We start from the raw sequence: 22714 nt of genomic DNA on the forward strand, positions 1-22714 counted from the left end.
AGGCCAGGAGAGGTATGTCAGTGACTGGAAGAATGATATCATCAGCTCACAGAAACTGACCATGTACCGGAGCCTACAGAGAGACTACAGACTGGCCCCATATCTGGAGAAACTCCCGGACCCCAGAGACCGCAAGATCCTGAGCAGATATAGACTCAGTGCCCACAGTCTGGCCATCGAATGTGGCAGACAGGCAGAATTACAAGCCCAGGGAGGAAAGACTGTGCCAACACTGTGACCAGGAGGCCATAGAGGACGAAACCCACTTCCTGCTACACTGCTCCAAATACTCAGCAGTGAGGGACACTCACTTCAGGAGAGTCACATCTCTTCCTGTATGTCATCACCATGAAGGAGGAAGAGAAAACATATATCCTGCTGGAAGAAGAGAGTACTGGAGATAGCAGCGCGGTATGTGAGTGACTGTCAGACTGCGAGAAAGAACTATGATGCCATGGACTATAGCCCCCACCCTGGATCTGCCCCCATCCACCTTCCCTACAGCTCCTTCCCAACATCCCCACAGTCCCTATTCCTATTGCCTTTATACACTTGCTTTGGCAAAACTGACGTGTATTTGGTCCTGCCAATAAAGCTTCTTTTAATCTTGAATCTAGTGACCAAGAAGGATGTGACTACACGGTTTTGTGTAGACTATCGTAAGCTCAATGAGAAAACAGTGACTGATGCATATCCCATGCCACGTGTGGATGATTTGTTAGACTGGCTGGCAGGGGCAAAGTATTTGACCACCATCGATCTGTGCAAAGGCTACTGGCAGATTCCCCTTAGTCCTGATGCTATTCCCAAGTCGGCATTTGTCACCCCATTTGGCTTATTCCAGTTTCAAGTTATGCCATTAGGGATGAAGACTGACCCGGCGACCTTCCAGAGGCTGGCTGACTGGCTTCTGGATGGTCTCCAGGACTATGCGTGTGCCTACCTGGATGACATTGCCATCTACAGCGTGACATGGGAAGAGCATCTAAGTCACCTAGAGACAGTATTAGACAGGATCCACAAGGCGGGAATCACCCTTAACCCAAACAAGTGTCACGTGGGCAAAGCAGAGGTTCAGTATTTAGGGCATTGGGTGGGAAGTGGGAAACAGACCAGAACCAGCCAAGATTGAGGCCATAGCCAAATGGCCCACCCCACGCACTAAAACCCAGGTCATGGCGTTTCTAGGGACAGCGGGGTATTGCAGGAAATTCGTTCCCAATTACAGCAGCGTGGCCAAGCCCCTCACTGATCTGACCCGTAAGAACCAACCCCGCTAGATAACCTGGACCCCAGAGTGTGAGGAAGCCTTTCGCCAACTAAAGGACGCCCTCACCAATACCCCTGTATTGGACGCACCCGATCCAACTAAACGTTTCCTTGTTCACACAGACGCTTCTATGTTTGGATTGGGGGCAGTACGGAGCCAAGTCGGGCCGGACGGCCAAGAACACCCGGTAGCTTACCTGAGTCGGAAACTACTGCCCCGTGAAGTAAGCTATGCGGCCATCAAGAAGGAGTGCCTGGCGGTAGTATGGGCAATTAAAAAGTTGCAACCATATTTGTATGGATGACAGTTTTCCCTCCTAACGGACCATAATCCCCTAGTCCACGCCCCCTGAGGAAGGTGTACCCGCACCGAAACGTGCGTTGGGGACATAGGATCGGTTTCACCTGCCTTCTAACACATGGGTAACTACTAGCTGCTATTTTTTACTTCTTTGTCTCTGCGGTTCAGCTGGAGGACATACACTGTTGGTCTAGACCGACTCTTTATGCTCTGGGAGTTGTTTGTGGGTGGATAAGATATGGACTAATGGAGGACACATTATTTATGCTGCCTTAGGACTAGTTTAACTCCTTCCACATATACACCCCTGCTTCACTGCTTTACTCTTTGCCCATATTCATGGACATACGTTTCTGTCTGGTCTATGGATGCACTTTGATATATTCCTTGTGCATATAACCTTCAGTACCGTAGTCATGGACATTTTTTGACAGAGCATGTTACATCCTATGCAGTTATCTAGGTTTGGTGTACCGTTCATTATTTTAATTGGAATCTCGCTTGACACCTGTTGTTAATATTGCCATATTCTGTAGTGATTGCTCATTCGTACTATAGATACTTTTTAAACAGTTTTTTTTTTTTTTGTTTGTTTTATCTCACTATTAATAAAGCTTTTTCACATTTGTTACTATTGGCATATTTCTTTGACTCATTGTCCTCCTGTTTATATTATCTACAGAAGCCTCAATGTATGGTTGGAGGCCTAAAATGTGCGCCAATTTGTGTCCGGGGCAAAATGTATTGATGGCGAATCTGTTAAGGTGACGCTCCTCTTCACATCATAACCCAGCTTACACCAGTCACTGGAAATCTTCAAAATATCAATCCTCTCATTAATCGCGCGTATGAGGTCAGCGATTGTTGAATAAAACCCCGACTTTATGTAATATTCCTTAGTCCCATTTTCCTATATAGAAATTCCCATCATTCTGTTCGAATGTGTACCATGTATGCGGATATTGAATTTCCGTTAGCACAACTTCGTATGGGCCTCAGTTGAACTGGCTTAGATAATTTAGTGGTATACTCTAGCAATATATTTCCCGAAAATACAATTGCCAATGCGTTGCAAGGGAGGATGATAAAGAATGAGCCAGCTTCCATGGCTATATATCTGTCACCTCTGAAGATGTGATCCAACTATTGAATTTTTGGGGGTACCCCAGCCATTTGACAAAGCACTGCCTCACAAGCCTTGACACGTTTTTTCCTCAAAATCTTTTTTTCTCTTCTGTAGACATGATTCTCATCCATAGGTATTTTTGCAGCACTTCCTTATAAAATGACCCCTCTACAGCGTCGCCTGCTAAAATCACCAATTTTATAAAGAGGTTTATGAAATTTATTGGAGGCGGCTGTAATTAAAAAGAGCTCTTTGCTGTATGTTTGTTCATAGCCCTTGGAAAAAGTTCCCTTATACCAAGATATTCTGACATGATCACCAATTTTTAAAGTCAGTTTAATAGGTTTATTAGTAATACTAGAACTGTAAACATTGCGGCAGATTTGTAGCAAATTTCACGGGGTCACATCAGCAGGCCTGCAGCGAATAGCGGAGTGGTATGTATGATTGTAGCTATGCACCAAATCCGGTAAAACCGCAATGTACCTAAAGGTATTATGCTTCATAAAATAGCACACCCGCATTTTTAATGTGCGATTAAAGCGCTCCACCATAGCGGCCTTTACGGCACTGTTGGTAAAAGTGGTGAATATTATGCATTTTACATAGTTGCTTGAGTGATGAATTTATAAATTCTTTGCTGCGATCCGTCTGCAATTTCCCCGGTATGCGCTTATCATTTTGAAATATGAATATGAATGGTCTGGCTACAGCTGCTCCAGTCTTGTTTGATAAGGCCACGCACCATGTGTATCTCCATAGAGTATCAATCACCGTCAGGATGTATTTGACATCAATTTCCCTTGAATAGTCAAACTCACAAGATCCACTTGCCACTGCGAATCATTGCCTGAGACAGAAAACGCTTTTTGACAAATAAAATTTTACAGCAGGTCTGTGTAGCGTGTAGGCATCTTGTTTATTCAGCCAATCACCCACATCAGATTTCTTAATTCCATGGTCTCAGGTCTCTAAATTATTTTGTCAATTCCACTGAATGATCCTGGTGCCTTAGGTGTGAGATATTGTTTCTGCAATATTTCCTCATAGGAATTAGAAGTCATGATTGAATAAATGATTGTGTGGCGGTGATCAACAACCGCATGCCTCTTCCAGAAATCCAATTAAATTATTTCCTATTAAATGCTGTGTTTATTCCAAATATTTCAGTCCTAGATAAGTTATTTAATTTTAAACACAACCGCCGCGACTCATTAGCATGATCCTATACTGATTGGTTGAAACCCCTGAAGAGCTGTACACGGTCAGAACTTGTGGGTGGTATTTTCACTTTAAATACAGGACAGACGCGCTCCAGTCTTGACAAGCAGAATCTTAAAGACAGATTTTCTATGAATCTGAACAGCTGCTCGGCTCATTGAAAAAAGTGTTTACTGATTTAATTGCTCCTTAATATTATCAGTGTCTGTAGCGTATATATTTGTAATATAGTTATAAACTGAATCTTTGCCAATTCCTATATGGTATATATTTGTGATATAGTTATAAGCTGTATTTATCTGTGGTATAGATACAGGTAAAACCTTTCCCCTTTTTATTTAAGATGGAATCCCAATATTCCTGCGATCAATACGGTACCCTTCTTACAAGCACACCATTAGGTATTATACTGAATATAATGTCCAGAGTATTGTCTCATTCTGATTAAGTCATTGTCTTGTATATTAATTATATATTCTTTCATTCCTATTTAAGAAGAGTATGTCTCCTGAAATTGGCAATAATTTCAACACGCAGAATTATGAAGCCTTTGAATCCGTAGCTGCGGAACCATTAGAAGATAATAAGTCTGCTCAGTCTATCACAGGTCATTAGATTATTGTTTTTGCATTTAGATAGGGAAAAAAAAAATATCGCTGTAACACGGTACCAAGATATTTATCTTTCCTAAGAAACCCATATACACACACAAAGGATTAAATCAGCTGGTGTATGTAAACGCAAACTAAATGCAATTTCTCATACAGATACTGACACGCATCAATCGGCCTATATGTCGGAAAACTGGCGTGCTCCCGAACCATGTGAAAATCAGGATTCAGATGTAGAGATCAGAGATGTCAAAATGTCTGTAACTCCCCCGGTACCCGATGCTCCTGAAAGACGTGGAAATTCGTTAAGCAGGTGTCTCAAGAATCGGAAAGGTAACGGTTCGCTTGAAATACATTAGATTCTCAGTTTTGTGGAGAAAATCAATTCTGTGTTAACTAATAGATACATTTTATTTACATCTGCTAAACTAGTGGTCAGAAAAATTCAATATGAAAAAGAGAATATTCCCATCTCAACGAGTTCAAACAATGAGATGTCCATTAAACCAGGAGCTGCGGAAGTGCAATTCACGGTTCATACGTGTAAGTATATATTTAGTCTACTCTATACTGGATTTATACAAACATTGTTACAATGATTTCATGGATAACTGTCACAGAACTTTTCAAATATTACACGGGATCATGGATAACTCTGGGCGTGTAGCTTTTCCAATTTTACACCGGTTTCGCAGATAACTGACACTTGTATCTTTTCTTTTAGGTACGTTGGATCTTCAACCATGAATTTTGCACCGGTGTAATTACTGATTTGCACTGAATACCCCCAAAGAGCTAATGCGGCTGTGAGAACAACTCCTTTCGCCCATCTGTGTTGTGGATCGTGAGGAAAGCTACGCGGCACCCAAACACCGGGAATCCAATCCCCAAGATTTCACATCAAAAATATAAGAACGTTTCAAGAGAGATTTGCATCGCAGAACGATAGTCCCATCATAACTCCGGAAGCCTATAACTCATTCCACAAGTTAGTTTTGAAACAGAGAAATTGAGCAGCTCCGAGGGTACGCGTAATAACCGGAACAATATGCGGGTCTGTCAAACTGTACAGTCTGCAGATATTGCTCTTGCAGGATCTTCTGGCGATTTTGGCATTGCATTACCTCTAAAGAAACGATCAGTATCACGACGTTGTGTAAGTAAAAATCAGAAAGTTGCTGAACATTCATCTTACACAGGGAGCCCTGTGTGGGCTGATGAACATGTCAATGCTTATTGCTATGTCTGCTCAGTACAACCATACCAAACTCGCACAGATCAAACTACAATCTTTCTGTGATACGTATGAAAGACTGATAAATGCATGTCCAACACCTGACATTATCATGGAACTATATGATTTTACACTAATCATGCATGTGTGCATACACACCCTGTGAATTTAAAAAAATGTAAATCAATGTGACTAAGCTTGGTTGGCTACGGGTTGATACAATTAAGTAAAATAATGACGCAAAGATCTTATAGAGCAAGAGTCATTAAGAAGGATCTACAGATATTTGCTAGTTCCAGAAGATCACAAGCAGCTAGAAGTGTGCGAAAGACAGTTTGAAGCGCAATAACTACACAATACCCCAGAGGCTGTTACATGATTCAAATACAATTTTACACATCCAAGACAATCCTGGAGGTGTCATCACCAATGCGGGTCCAGATGCTCAGAGCAGTGGACATCTTGGAACATACTGAAAATGCGCATGATGCAGTATCTGTAGGTAATGGTGTTTATGATAATGAATTGTCCGTAGATCATTCAGCCGCTTTACAATATTTTGATCATCATCAAAGGCCGCTCCGCAATTTCAACGCGCATATACATACAGATCATTTTAGATTTGTAAATTTGGAGCGTGTACAATCATTTGTAGAGGCCGTGAATATTGTTCATGACAGCATTCAGCCATTACTGGATAGAATCGTCAGGGACATTGAACCTGGGGACTTTGTACAGTTAAGGCTTGAATATGGCGATATTTATGACCCTACTTTTGCTACAAAACAAACCCGGGAAGATTTTAATTTTGAATCTTTAACGCTGTTGCCCGCACACTTCAAAGTAACGCTGAATGTCTAGCATCCAATTTGTTAAAGCTAGTCGTCACCATCATTAAAAATCATCGCGGTGGTGTAAAAAAGGCGCTTGAAATCTAAAGCAAACAATCAGATCATTAAACAAGAGGCAGCGGCTGTATGATTTTAACATAAAAATACTAACTTTTTATAGCATGTTTTACAACCACGTATGCCCGTCTAAAGCTCTATTCGCTCTTGGCCCGGCTGCAGGAGAGGCGCCTTTATCACTACACAGATTGTTAGTTATTTTTGTACAGAGACATGGTGAGTGGCAGCCGCCTTTAGGCGATTACCTGGGGGAGGTGACCAGTGAAATACCTGATGGTACACATCACAGAATTTGTATCCGCGGGCCCCAAAACTTGCGGATACAAACTCAACAGCGATAAAACGGTCTTAAGAGTTAAGGGGATAACACTAAATTTTGGTAACTCATTAATTTCAACAGCCTAAAAGATTTAGTTCTGGACTGCCCGCATAATTCTGACAAACTCAGAAACATTGTCATGCAGCCGTCCATTGTGAGAAATAAGAAGTACTGAAACATCGAAACAAGACTTACGCAAAACACAAGTGCGTTTACACAAAGAGTCGCCTATTAGATGATTTCACCACCTTGCCTTTTGGCTATTAGCCGAGAATTGTGATGGATACACGACTGCAACACCCATTCTCATGCATTCTAGCAGGACCGTCTAATTCTGGAAAGAGCCATTTTGTAAAACAACTGCTATATAATATTGAAACAAATTTCTCAGAAACTTGATATTTGGTTTTATTAGTGTTGACAAAAACTATATGATGAAATCTCTTATCCGAACACCAGATTTGTGGAGGGTCTGCCGAATACATTCGTAGATGAATTATTCCCACCGGAGAAGGTGAATTTGGCTATTGTTGTTGATCTCATGGAGAGTGCTAGTGAAAATTGTGAGATGGAAAAAGCCTTTACCAAGTATGTGCACCACAGAAATCTCAGCATTTTCTACCTGGTACAACACATTTTGTCAGGGTAAGAAAAGCCGCACGATAAATTTAAACACAAAGTACATGGTGCTTTTTAATAACCCCCGAGATAAATTACAAATTTTAACTCTTGTCAGTCAGATGTATCCTGGAAAACACGTTTTTTCCTAGAAGCTTTTGAGGATGCCACGCGGTAGCCTTATGGGTATTTGCTGGTAGATTTGAGAGCTAATACCCCTGAGGATCTTCGCTTAAGGACTGGATTGTTTCCACCAGCGTTGCCTGCTGTCTATGTTCAAAAGAAAAACACTTCTAAAAAGTGAATTTTACCCGGAATCAGACATTCTACGCTGTGTGATGTAAAGATGTCTGAGAGACTCCGACGTAACTGGGCTCTCTTAAAAACTCTGGTGAAAGCAACCCCCGCAGTCAGGAAGTCTATTTTTTGCAATGCAAGCAATGATTTAATTACAGCCATAGGCGAGATTGCTTTAAACATCTTAAAAGGCAGGATTCCGCTGAAAGAGCACCAAAAAAGCATATTAAAGAAGTGGTGTAAAGCTATAAGAACCCTGAGCGACAGATCTCAGCCCATAAAGAAAAAGAAGTGGCTACTAAAGCAGACCGGCGGGTTTATCGGCCCTCTTTTATGTTTAGCAATTCCAATAACAAGTCTGCTCATAGGAAAATAATGGAGCATGCAGCGAAAATGTATCTAGTCCCCAAACAGGAGCTAGACAAACTAAGACCCGGTACTGCAAATAACATCCGCGACAGTTAATCGTCGCCTTGATGGTGAAATTAGCGCCGTTTTACAATGTCGTGACATCCCCAATGTGAAAATTAAGATGTATAGCTCTGTGCTACAGCACTACTTGGTACATACGCGGCACAGCTCAAAAGTAGTAACGGCTTTAAATCTCGTTAGCACTAATGACCCTGATCAGCAACAATTGTCACATACCAACTCTGATAAAAATCAAGAGGTCGCTGAAATGGTCAGCCATATAAACCAGAGCTATACAAAGAATGCTGAATTTTTACTAAACAGGTTACTGCAGAATAAAAAGGTTTATATATTCACAGTATTACTTGCTCCATATTCTCAACGTCCTCCCCATCTGGGGGACTTTGTACCTTCACAATAATTATATCACAAAAAGACTTGATCACCCAGTATTAGAAAAATAAGTGACCTAGACTGAGGTACTAATAAAAACTAACAGTTTATTGAAAATCATTAAAAACAATATATAAATACTACAAAGAAAGGTATTGGACCTAGAAGGAGGGACACAAAAAAGTACGACTTGCTACCTATGACCCAATGACCGCGATCCGATCATCGATTGGCTGCAGGTTCAGATCGGTCTACGCAAGCGCCGATATGCCTATTTGGGTGACTCATACCAGGACACTTCCGGTACTCATCTTACACAGACATCGTAACGTCACTTCCAGTTTGCGTACACCATAGCCTTAGGGCTTATTCTAAGATACTGCCGGATTGAAGTCTGTACAATACAACACCGTTACAACATCATAGTCTCATAGGAGTTTGTTTTCAGGATTTCCGGGATTTACGTGATGGGATTTGTCTCATTAATAGTATCCGTAAGGTGTCCTCATAGTTTAGTCTCCCTGGTGCAACTTCCGGTGTCCGTACACTGGAGATTCTTCTTTGGAACTTCCGGTATGCACCTTATAGAACATTCTTAGCGTCCGTACATTAGTGCCATTCCAGCGCAATTTCCGGTGTTCGTACACTGACGTAACAGCGTCTGGATAGTGGCGCTTTCAAAAGCGGTCACCTACCATCCACCTGTTTTTACTAATGACGAGCCTTAGATCCAATCCACAATCAGAGTATTATATTTAAACCGGCTACCCCCCTGCCCTGACACGCCTCCCGAAGAAGCAGTGCGAAACGCGCGTCGGGGCAGAGGGACGCCGGGGCATACATCCACGTGGCAGACCTTAAGGTAATATACCCATTCTAATATAAAACTCTATATCTGCTAGTGACAATCATGTATCATATCAGAGGATGGGTTTAGCCCGCCTCCGCATGACATAGATTATATCGGCACATTCCTATGAGGGGATGTTTTACCATATATCATGATGCACATAGAATATAGGTAGCATGGATGTAATTATCATATGTATATGTTAAATTAGTCCACGATTTGGATGTAGCCTATGGCTTTTTTGTGTCCCTCCTTCTAGGTCCAATACCTTTCTTTGTAGTATTTATATATTGTTTTTAATGATTTTTAATAAACTGTTAGTTTTTATTAGTACCTCAGTCTAGGTCACTTATTTTTCTAATACTGGGTGATCAAGTCTTTTTGTGAAAGAATAAAAATGTTACAGCCTGGAATAATAAAGCTGAATTTATTTTCAAAGGATCCGTAATACCCGGGTCTAACTTATTGGATTTGGTACGTAGTACAACACATTCATGCTCTGTCCAGCAGAAGTTTACCTCCGGGTTGGGATTCATTTATGCAGGCTATGGCCGAGCTAAATATCCCGTCTACAGTTGTGGGTAATCCCGCTACTAGGAAGCTTTTAGATGAATTACACATTTCCAGCAGTGAGACACGCGCTGTATCTACACCCCAGAAGCTAACCCTGCTGCCCCGTACAATTCAATCTTTACATTACCTGTCATTAGGCACCACACGCGGAACTCTGCTGCTTAAATAAAGGTCTCTACCGATACTGCAAACCATGTGGCTCACGATGTAAAGAATGTACTGGATAAATGCTGCACTTGGCTTATAACACTTATTTATTTTGTAAGAAGTGTAATTATGTTTGTTAATTGTACTTGTGACACTATTCACTTATTTATTTTGTAAGAATTATGTTGATGTATGTTCATTGTGCTATTTAATGTTTGCTTTTTTATATTCTGTAAGAATTTTTATATTATTGAAATGTCTATGAGATGTATTTATTTTACAACAATAAAATCTTTTAAACTTTTACAATATCGTGTCTTTGCTTTTTTTATAAATGTATAAAACACACCGCTTCATACTTGCTGGTGTAACATGGCCATATACATAATATGCCCATACAATGAGCCTGGCGTTATAAACCACGTGTAAAAATGAGAATCAGTATCAAATATACAGCTAGGATATAAAATTATATTGGCATGGTGTTATTAAACATAAAATAACCTAACAATCGAAATCCTTGTGCTGTACAGCCACAAAATTGTAATTTAATCGTTAGCAACATTATCAAAAACCAAAATTAAATGTTTTTGATAATACATCTAGCACCATGCACTGAGACTGGTGTGTTATAAAACATAAAATGAGAATACCAGTATCAAATAATGCTGCAGAAAAATGATCATTTTGCACTATGTGATCATTGGGAATAAAATACCGTATATACTCGAGTATAAGCCGACCCGAGTATAAGCCGACCCCCCTAATTTTGCCACAAAAAACTGGGAAAACTTATTGACTCGAGTATAAGCCTAGGGTGGAAATGCAGCATTTACCGGTGAATTTCAAAAATAAAAATAGATCATTATTTCCCCATAGCTGTGCCATATAGTGCTCTGCACCGTTCATATTTCCCCATAGGTGTGAACCATATAGTGCTCTGCACCGTTCATTGTGCCCCCTAGCTGTGCCATATACGGTGCTCTGCACCGTTCACTGTGCCCCATAGCTGTGCCATATACGGTGCTCTGCACCGTTCACTGTGCCCCATACATAGCTGTGCTGTGCCATATACGGTGCTCTGCACCGTTCACTGTGCCCCATAGCTGTGCTGTGCCATATATGGTGCTCTGCACCGTTCACTGTGCCCCATAGCTGTGCTGTGCCATATACGGTGCTCTGCACCGTTCACTGTGCCCCATAGCTGTGCTGTGCCATATACGGTGCTCTGCACCGTTCACTGTGCCCCATAGCTGTGCTGTGCCATATACGGTGCTCTGCACCGTTCACTGTGCCCCATAGCTGTGCTGTGCCATATACGGTGCTCTGCACCGTTCACTGTGCCCCATACATAGCTGTGCTGTGCCATATACGGTGCTCTGCACCGTTCACTGTGCCCCATAGCTGTGCTGTGCCATATACGGTGCTCTGCACCGTTCACTGTGCCCCATAGCTGTGCTGTGCCATATACGGTGATCTGCACCGTTCACTGTGCCCCATAGCTGTGCTGTGCCATATACGGTGCTCTGCACCGTTCACTGTGCCCCATAGCTGTGCTGTGCCATATACGGTGCTCTGCACCGTTCACTGTGCCCCATAGCTGTGCTGTGCCATATACGGTGCTCTGCACCGTTCACTGTGCCCCATAGCTGTGCTGTGCCATATACGGTGCTCTGCACCGTTCACTGTGCCCCATAGCTGTGCTGTGCCATATACGGTGCTCTGCACCGTTCACTGTGCCCCATAGCTGTGCTGTGCCATATACGGTGCTCTGCACCGTTCACTGTGCCCCATAGCTGTGCTGTGCCATATACGGTGCTCTGCACCGTTCACTGTGCCCCATACATAGCTGTGCTGTGCCATATACGGTGCTCTGCACCGTTCACTGTGCCCCATAGCTGTGCTGTGCCATATATGGTGCTCTGCACCGTTCACTGTGCCCCATAGCTGTGCTGTGCCATATACGGTGCTCTGCACCGTTCACTGTGCCCCATAGATGTTCCACATAAATTTGTGCCGCCGCTGCCGCAATAAAGAAAAAAAAACACATACTCACCTCCCTTGATTGCAGCTCCCGGCGTCTCGTTCCGGCGCCTCCATCTTCCCGGCGTCTCTGCTCTGACTGATCAGGCAGAGGGCGCCGCGCACACTGTATGCGTCATCGCGCCCTCTGCCTGAACAGTCAGAGAGCAGAGACGCCGGGAAGATGGAGGCGCCGACCGGGAAGATGGATCGGCGCCCGGCGGCTGGAACGAGGACAGGTGAATATGCTATACTTACCTAGTCCTGGCGATCCTCGCGCTGTCCCCTCCTGTCTTCGGTGCCGCAGCTTCTTTCTCTATCAGCGGTCACCGGCACCGCTGATTAGAGAAATGAATAAGCGGCTCGCCCCTATGGGAGGTGGAGCCGCTTATTCATTTCTGTAATGAGCGGTCCCACGTGACCGCTGAAGAGAGGAAGAAACTGCAGCGCCGAAGCCCGTGGGACGGCAGGGACAGCGCGAGGATCGCTGGGACTAGGTAAGAATACCTCAGCGCCCTCACCCGCCGACCCCACCGCTACCGTGACTCGAGTATAAGCAGAGGGGGGCACTTTCAGCCCAAAAATTTGGGCTGAAAATCTCGGCTTATACTCGAGTATATACGGTACATTGCTCTGATTACAGCAGCAATCTCATATCAACTTCATATAAAATGAAAATCTAATATGATATAAAAGCAATGTATCAAATACTGTGATAACAATATCAAATACTATCAAAAGGGAAATGCAGCCAAATACACTGACAGGGAGGGGAGGGGTTACACACTTTGATAGGGGGCTGGGCTCCTGTCAAATTGAGTTTGTTGACAGATACCTATTCTATACTACTTATATACTATATATACAGGAGCAGATGACACGTATATACTATATACAGGAGGAGATGACATACAGGTATATACTATATTGTTATGACCTGGTGGTCAGGACAATAATGGACCTGGTGGTTAAGAGCTCACGGAATGACCTGATAGTTACTAATAATAAGGACGAGCTCTGGGACGTGGGAACTCTGCTGACCGCAATCCCTAATCCTATCAGACACACTAGAAATAGCCGTGGATTGCTCCTAACGCTCCCTATGCAACTCGGCACAGCGTAAGGAACTAGCTAGCCCTGAAGATAGAAAAATAAGCCTACCTTGCCTCAGAGAAATTCCCCAAAGGAAAAGGCAGCCCCCCACATATAATGACTGTGAGTAAAGATGAAAATACAAACAGAGATTAAATAGATTTAGCAAAGTGAGGCACGACTTACTGAACAGACTGAGGATAGGAAAGGTTGCTTTGCGGTCAGCACAAAAACCTACAAAAATACCACGCAGAGGGTGCAAAAAGACCCTCCGCACCGACTCACGGTGCGGAGGCGCTCCCTCTGCATCCCAGAGCTTCCAGCAAGCAAGACAACAATCCAAATAGCAAGCTGGACAGAAAAATAGCAAACCAAAGAAAATACAAGCAGGAACTTAGCTTCTGCTGGGAAGACAGGTCACAAGAACGATCCAGGAGTGAACTAGACCAATACTGGAACATTGACAGGTGGCCTGGAGCAAAGATCTAAGTGGAGTTAAATAGAGCTGCAGCCAACGAATTAACCTAGTCACCTGTGAAACTCAGAAACACCCACCAGAGGAAGTCCATGGACAGAAGCAGCCGAAGTACCATTCATGACCACAGGAGGGAGCTTGACAACAGAATTCACAACACTATATACAGGGGGGAGGACACAGGTATATACTATATACAGGGGGGGGGATGACAGGTATATACTATATACAGGGGGGATGACACAGGTATATACTATATACTTATATTTAACATCACTACAAAATGGAAAACACAAAGTTAGAACAAGTAAATGAACAAAGCCCAAAGCCAGAGACACAGGAATGATGGGGTTCAGATCTGGAGATAACAGATGGAGCAATAAATAGATGATAGCAATAAATAGATGGAGCAATAAACCCAAGAAGGACTGTATTAGAGAGAATCCAGAGACTATTGTGGCACCCCTAGGGGTATTTGCCACAAAAATAGTTACTGACACTAAATACAAGTAATAAGATAGCAAACTGCACTACCACCTCTGTCCAGAAGGGGGAGCTCCAGAGACTCCCCTTGATCCATTCTGGTCTGAGAGAAAAACTGGCAGTTGGGCCAAGGAGCTGAAAGTGAGAGGTCATACAGTTGAATCTCTAACAGCCCTGTGACTGTTACCAGGCCTAAATCACCGGCCTGAGGAGAAGAGGGATAGAGAAAAAGGACATTGTGAGAACCGGGTAGCATTAATCACTACCCAGAACAGGCGCAAAGACGGATACCGGATCCGTGGCTGTATTCATTATATATAATACAGCAACCGGAAAAACGTGAGGTGAAATCAGCTTCACTAGGGCCGGACGCAGCAACAGACACAGAGTTCAGCGGTACTCCCGGAGGGGGTAAGCCGATAAAAGGACTCGGGTTGCCTGTCGAACCAGGACCCGGAGGGGACAGATTGGGCCGGCAGCCAGTTCACATACAGCAGCAGGGCCACACAAATTGCGTACAATAAGAGGCGAAGACCCCGGCAGGGTCAAAGTAACTCAGAGTTCCCATACAGACTCCGGTGACAGGACATGTTGGAAATCCTTTTATATTGAAGTAAACTGGTTAAACGTTTCAGTGCCTCAGTCTTTCATTTGGACAATAGCCATCTATCCAGGATCGGGATCGTCACCGCTGGGAGAACCTGCTGCTGATCAAGTAAGTGCCTGTTCCCTCACGATACCCCTTACACTGTGCATTGCCTGAGGCCACAGCACCGGGTCAAGCCACCCGTGACATCCCCCTCAAGAGACAGACTCCATTGGTCCGGTGCTGGGTACCCCGGTCTCCTGGGCGTCACAATTGGCGTCACGAACAGGATCTAGCCAGCCCGTATACCGGGTATTGTGTGCCGTGATTGGAGCCCAAAACTGTGAAAACTTGGATGAGAAATCTTGAAAATTGACTTTATTAAAGAAAATTCCATTCCCCATTGAAAACTATTAAAAGTGACTTTTCCCCATTGGTTATAATGAAGTAAAGATGGCCGCCATCCCCTGAGGTGATCACCTCATGACAGTTGGGCACGAGACTGTTGGTTGAGCTGCGCCATCACCTGAGCCCCAGTCTGACTGAAAAACTTCAGAATCCGCCATTACAGTGCGTGCGGTGGGCGGGAGCAGCAGGGGGCGTGTCATTGTGGGCGGCACCAAGCTGAGCGCTCTGACGTCAGAGCAAGGGGAAAACCGATCCTGCTGCACAGCGGAACGAATCTACACTATCCCGAAGGAAGCGGAGGACCAGAAGGGTCCGGATTAACTAAGGGGGCACAGTATGTCGCAGCACGGAGACGCCGCAGCACCCGGCGACGTTAATGCAGCTGAAAGACAGAGTGTTGATAGAGAGTCCGGTAGCGCAGCGGTGCAAGGAGTGGTGCCCATCATGCCGGTGCTGATGCCATATACCCCGGGTGGCCCGTGGCTTCCAATGTATGAAGGTGAGCCTAATACCCTTGACGATTTCAGAGAAAAGATGTTGGCCCATTTTGACATGTTCCCCGTGGGTGAAGCTCAGCGTGTTAGTCTCCTGATGATGCAGTTAAGTGGCCATGCTAAGCGAGAAGTCACAGCATGGGCAGCTGATCTAAAAGGCACTGTTGAACGCATATTTGCTGGATTAAAAGCTACATTTGAAACCACGGCCAGCAGCAAAGCTAAAATACGATTCTTTAGTTGCAAACAAAAAGCTAATGAGGGCGTGAGAGACTGCCTTAAACCTGCAGGAAGCCCTTAAATCACTTACACTGGCTGAACCCATTTTTAACACCGGAGCGGATAAACTGCTAAGAGATCAATTTATTGAGGGACTCTACACCCCTTCTCACCGGGGGCATGTGAGCATGCTTGTTTTTAAGAACCCTGAATTGACATTTGCCCAATTAAAGGAGAGCGTTATACGTCTCCAGCTGGCAGAGGCACCTCGGGATCAGGAGTCTGCGCAACCCATGGCAGAGGCTCCTCAACAACAGGGAGTGTCAGGGACATCAGCTATGTCCGGGGCCATTGCTAAGCCCCTGGGGCCCAGTACTAATGAGGCTCTTCAACAAAAGCTTGACTCTTTAACTGATGTTGTTGCTTCAATGGCTAAAACCATGCAGGAGATGAGAGGACCCAAGATGGAGTTGTCAAACCGTAGAGAAGGTGTTCCATGGATGAGACCCCGGAGATACCCGACATGGAGAGGACAACCCCGCGACCGCTACCAACCGGATGGACAGCCCATTTGCCGCCGTTGCCAGCAGCCGGGCCACTTTGCACGAGATTGTGATTTAAACGGGAATCCCCTGGGAATGCGGGCCGCTTCGCAGGAATGAACTTTCAAGGCCCAACACCCTGGCACGACAGGTACATCGGAGGACGACCCATTATCCCTATCGTGCTGGACGGAATTCCCCTCAACGCTTTGCTGGACACAGGTTCCCAGATTTCATCTATACCGTATATCCTTTATAAGAGGTACTGGGCTGATGCAGATATTGATAAAGGGCCCTCTGATGTTGAACTAGATATATGGGCCAGTAATGGTAAGTTGGTACCGAAACTAGGATTCAGGGAGATGACCATAAAGATTGGTAAAGTAGAATTGAAGAAACAGGGTATAATTGTTGTTGATGTTGACCGGCGGAACTGTGAACCAACTGTATTGATAGGAATGAATGTGTTAGAGAACTGCTTTTCCGAAGTCATTTCTGTCTTACAGCAAATTGCTGAAACTGCCCAATCCTGCCAGCAGAGAGTTCTCCGGAGGGAAATAAAAGTATTGATGTTAAGGCAACAGGTAGAAGTTGCAGGTGGAGAAATCGGCAGTGTGAGGGTAAGTGATCCAACGTCTATTGTAATCCCACCAAAAACAGAAATGCTGGTATGGTGTAGAGCAGCCATTGGTACTAAGGGACGAGATTATCAAGCCTTAATAGAACCAGTGTACACCGACAGCAGGCCCACTATACTCACAGCACGAGGGGTAGTCGAGGTACACCGGGGACGAGTGCCGGTACGACTTTTGAACTGTGGAGAGGAAGAGGTCACTTTGCAAAGGTATGCTACAATGGCAAAGCTATATACTGTTGACAACAATGCCATCACAACCATTGAGCCCTTAGAACCAACCTGTCAGGTGGAAGGCAATGGCTCAGATGGAGAAATGGAGGATTGGTGCCAACAGCTACACATGGGCATAAATTCAACACCTACCCATCAAAAACAAGGGGTGTATAGGCTAGTGACGGAATATGAACAAGTCTTCAGTAAACACCCATTGGACTTCGGACGGATAGAAGGGGTAGAACACACAATCCCCACAGGTGACCATCCCCCAATAAAAGAAAGATATAGACCCATACCGCCCGCTCACTATCAATGTGCAAAAGATATGCTGAGGGAAATGAAACAGGCCGGGGTAATAAGAGACAGCTGTAGCCCCTGGGCGGCCCCTCTAGTGATTGTCAAAAAAAAAAAAAGACGGAACCATGAGAATGTGCGTAGACTACCGGCAGATTAATAACATCACCCATAAAGACGCCTACCCCTTGCCTAGGATAGAAGAGTCCTTGACTGCTTTGAAATCTGCTAATTATTTTTCCACCTTAGACTTAACAAGCGGGTATTGGCAAGTCCCTGTGGCTGAGAGAGATAAGGAAAAGATGGCATTCACCACACCAATGGGTCTAAGTGAATTTAATCGCATGCCGTTCGGACTCTGCAATGCATCCGGTACCTTCCAGCGGCTGATGGAATGCTGCCTCGGACACAAGAACTTCGAGACCATCCTCCTGTACCTAGATGATGTGATCGTCTACTCAAAGACTTACGAACAACACTTAATAGACCTGGCAGAAGTGTTCGAAGCCTTATCCAGGTATGGCATGAAAGTCAAGCCATCCAAATGTCACCTTCTCAAGCCAAAGGTACAGTACCTGGGACACATCGTGAGTTCGGAGGGAGTAGCACCAGATCCCGAGAAAATAAGCGCCATAAGGGATTGGCCAAGACCTACCAGCGCAAAAGAAGTGAGACAATTCCTGGGATTGGTGGGTTACTATCGCAGATTTATAAAAGGATTTACCAAGTTGGCAGCACCCTTGCAAGACACCTTGGTAGGGCAGACGAAGAAACCTTCAAACCGAAACCCTCCTTTCCAGTGGAACGACGAAAGGGAAGACTCCTTTGAACAACTAAAGAAGGCACTAACCGGAGAGGAGGTTCTGGCATACCCAGATTACCATCAGCCTTTCATCCTCTACACCGATGCCAGTAATGTGGGACTAGGAGCGGTGCTGTCACAAAAGCAAGATGGTCGGGAGAAAGTCATCGCCTTTGCAAGTAGAAAGCTCCGGCCTACTGAAAGAAATCCAGAAAATTATAGCTCCTTCAAATTGGAACTACTGGCAGTAGTTTGGGCTGTGACGGAACGTTTCAAACACTATCTGGCCGCTGCAGAATTTATTGTCTATACTGACAACAATCCGTTGACCCACCTGGACACAGCCAAATTAGGTGCGTTAGAACAGCGATGGATAGCCCGGTTATCTAATTACAACTTCAAGATCAAGTATCGAGCAGGTCGCAAGAATGGAAATGCTGATGCCCTATCCCGGATGCAACACTTGAGAGATGTAGAAGAAGAAATGGGGGAGCTTGAAGAAATTGAAATACCAGCCTTCCATCATCCCAAGGCAAAACATCATCAGTCAAGTACCTATCAGAAACAACAAGAGGTGAATTTTAATCCGTTAGCCCATCTATGGTGTGCTGACACCCAAGACAGCAATCCGGCTGTGAAGTTGGTGAAGGAACTGTTAACTGAACAAAGTGCATATCCCGATGAGGATGCCCCAGAAGAGACGCATCAACTCTGGAAAGAGAGAGGCAAAATGTTCCTGTATCAAGGGAAGCTCTGTAGAAGGTACACCAATCCGAAAACACATGAATTGGTTTGGCAGATTATCGTGCCTAAACAAGATGTGAAGATGGTCCTCGAAGCTTACCATAATGGTGCTGGTCACTTCGGTTGGAAAAAGTTAGAAGCATTTCTAAGAGAAAGATTTTATTGGGTCGGGATGAGAAAATCAATCGAACAGTGGTGCAGAAATTGTGGCCCGTGCAACCTCAGAAGAAACGATCAAAAGAACCAAAGAGCACCACTGCAGCCCATAATCACCAAACAACCACTTGAACTTGTAGCCATAGACCACGTGAAGTTGATACCAAGCCGGTCCGGCTATGTCTATGCCTTGACCATCGTGGACCATTATTCACACTTCTTGGTAGTAGTACCCGTAAAAGATCTGACAGCAAAAACAGCAGCCAAAGCGTTCCAAACGTACTTTTGTAGACCCCATGGATATCCGGAACAGGTTCTCACCGACCAAGGTACAGCCTTTGAATCAGAGATCTTCAGAGAATTCTGTAATATCTATGGTTGCAAAAAGATCCGGACGACGGCCTATCATCCACAAACAAACGGCTTATGCGAGAAGATGAACCATATTGTAATAGACCTACTAAAGACTTTACCTGAGACAGAAAGGAATCAATGGCCAGAGAAATTGCCTGACTTGGTGGATCTGTATAATCATGTCCCGGTGAGCTCCACCAACTGCACCCCAGCTTATCTTATGCGTGCAAGACCCGGCCAATTACCAATCGATCTAGAAATGGGAATTCTGAAACCAGACACAGAAGTTCAAGACTCCAATTGGGATATCATACGGCAAAAGCAGTATCGCCAAGTGCAAGAGAGTGTGGAAAGAAGCCTTCAGCAAACTAGAGAAAGACAAGAGCGAACTTTCAACCAGAATGCTCTAGCGACCCCATTAAGACCGGGTGACCAAGTGCTCAAGAGAAATCGTCGAACCAATAAACTAGACAATCAGTGGGAAGCCGTACCCTACACAGTTTTACCAACAAGAATGGATAATCCTAAAATGTGTCTCATTAGCAAAAACGGAGGCTTAACATCTGTACTGGTGTCAAGAGACCATCTTAAATTATGTCCGGAAGCATTGAAAGAGCCAGAAGTTGTCCAGTCAGAACCAGAAGTTATTCAACCCATACAGGTTCAACCAGTAAAGGAAAAACAAGAGGGAATGTATCACACATGTATAGGAGACTTTCCCAAAACCCTACTAACATACCATGGTGCAGTAGTGGTTCCCATGGTGGCCTTTTACCCAAAACCGAACCCAATACCAGAAGTCCCAAGACAGGAAGAGGCTGACCCCGTACTACAGGAGGTTCCAGACCAGGAAGAACAGATTCGTGATCAGAGTAATCCCATTCATGGTGGACTTGCCAACTCCATAGTCATGGAATTATCTTTAGCAGAGCGGGCAGACACTACATCCGCAGTAGACAGTAGTACACCACATGAAGAGACACCGCTATTACGTAGATCACAACGTAGTACCCAGGGTCAATAACCGGCCAGGTATGCAGATTACCAACTATAAAGCTCATAATGTGAATTGTATATATGTTATGCCGTATATAGTTAAACAGAAAATGTAGTCTAGTCATTGTTATCAGTCTGCAACGTTTAAGCCCAGTGCCTACAGAGACTTGTCTGTATGAACTTATTGCATATTCTTGAACTTATCAGCCCGGAGGCACTAAATCAAAGCTCCGGAAAGACTGCTTTTTGAACTTTCCTTTTTGCTCTTTTTGAACTTTTAGACTTTATATTGGTAACTCCGTTGGAAAAATGGAACTAAATTCCTGGACACAAAGTGCAGTGCCTTTCCTAGTACCTTCAAGGATAGAACTGTATTAATGGACGCTATTTGAAGTGACTTTTTACAGAACTCTATTTTTGTTTCCTTGAGTGGTTTTTGTAACTTTTCATTTTTAAGACTCTGTACATATTAATTGTTATTTCATAATGTTATCGTCCCACAGTCCCGGAGTACTGTTCTTAACTAAGGGGGAATGTGGCACCCCTAGGGGTATTTGCCACAAAAATAGTTACTGACACTAAATACAAGTAATAAGATAGCAAACTGCACTACCACCTCTGTCCAGAAGGGGGAGCTCCAGAGACTCCCCTTGATCCATTCTGGTCTGAGAGAAAAACTGGCAGTTGGGCCAAGGAGCTGATAGTGAGAGGTCATACAGTTGAATCTCTAACAGCCCTGTGACTGTTACCAGGCCTAAATCACCGGCCTGAGGAGAAGAGGGACAGAGAAAAAGGACATTGTGAGAACCGGGTAGCATTAATCACTACCCAGAACAGGCGCAAAGACGGATACCGGATCCGTGGCTGTATTCATTATATATAATACAGCAACCGGAAAAACGTGAGGTGAAATCAGCTTCACTAGGGCCGGACGCAGCAACAGACACAGAGTTCAGCGGTACTCCCAGAGGGGGTAAACCGATAAAAGGACTCGGGTTGCCCGTCGAACCAGGACCCGGAGGGGACAGATTGGGCCGGCAGCCAGTTCACATACAGCAGCAGGGCCACACAGAAATTGCGTACAATAAGAGGCGAAGACCCCGGCAGGGTCAAAGTAACTCAGAGTTCCCATACAGACTCCGGTGACAGGACTGGTTGTAAATCCCTTTATGTTGAAGTAAACTGGTTAAACGTTTCAGTGCCTCAGTCTTTCATTTGGACAATAGCCAATATCCAGGATCGGGATCGTCACCGCTGGGAGAACCTGCTGCTGATCAAGTAAGTGCCTGTTCCCTCACGATACCCCTTACACTGTGCATTGCCTGAGGCCACAGCACCGGGTCAAGCCACCCGTGACATCCCCCTCAAGAGACAGACTCCATTGGTCCGGTGCTGGGTACCCCGGTCTCCTGGGCGTCACACTATGCAGATTTAACAAAGGAAGAACCAAAAAGAATAAACTATTATTCTATACAGACCAACTCAGCCTGGCACACTGCACTGTGCCAACTATATAAACATGTATCTAAATGCAACACCAATAATGTCCAGCGGATTAAAATTACCAGCCAAGCAGATGACACCAATGCGCTCACCATAATCCTATACAACAATGGCACAGTCATGGTGCAGGGGACTGAGGAGATTCTGCAGAAATTTGACAATTGTTTTTCTGATATCAAAGAGCAGGCACAAACCTATAAAGGACTACAAGCCCCAGCAGATACTTCAAATGCTACCTCTAATGCTCACATAGGGATTCCCAGACAGAGCCCCCTAACCCCGGACACTTCACACCTCTCACCTGAGAGACTTGGCCCAACTGAAATTAGAATGTGAAAGAAACTCACTAAGGAATGCAAATTACCAAGCAACAAATGATACGGCCCTACAGAAAATAAGGGCCGAAATGTGTG

This window comes from Ranitomeya imitator, chromosome 1 (genome assembly GCF_032444005.1).
Source record: "Ranitomeya imitator isolate aRanImi1 chromosome 1, aRanImi1.pri, whole genome shotgun sequence".
NCBI lineage: Eukaryota > Metazoa > Chordata > Amphibia > Anura > Dendrobatidae > Ranitomeya > Ranitomeya imitator.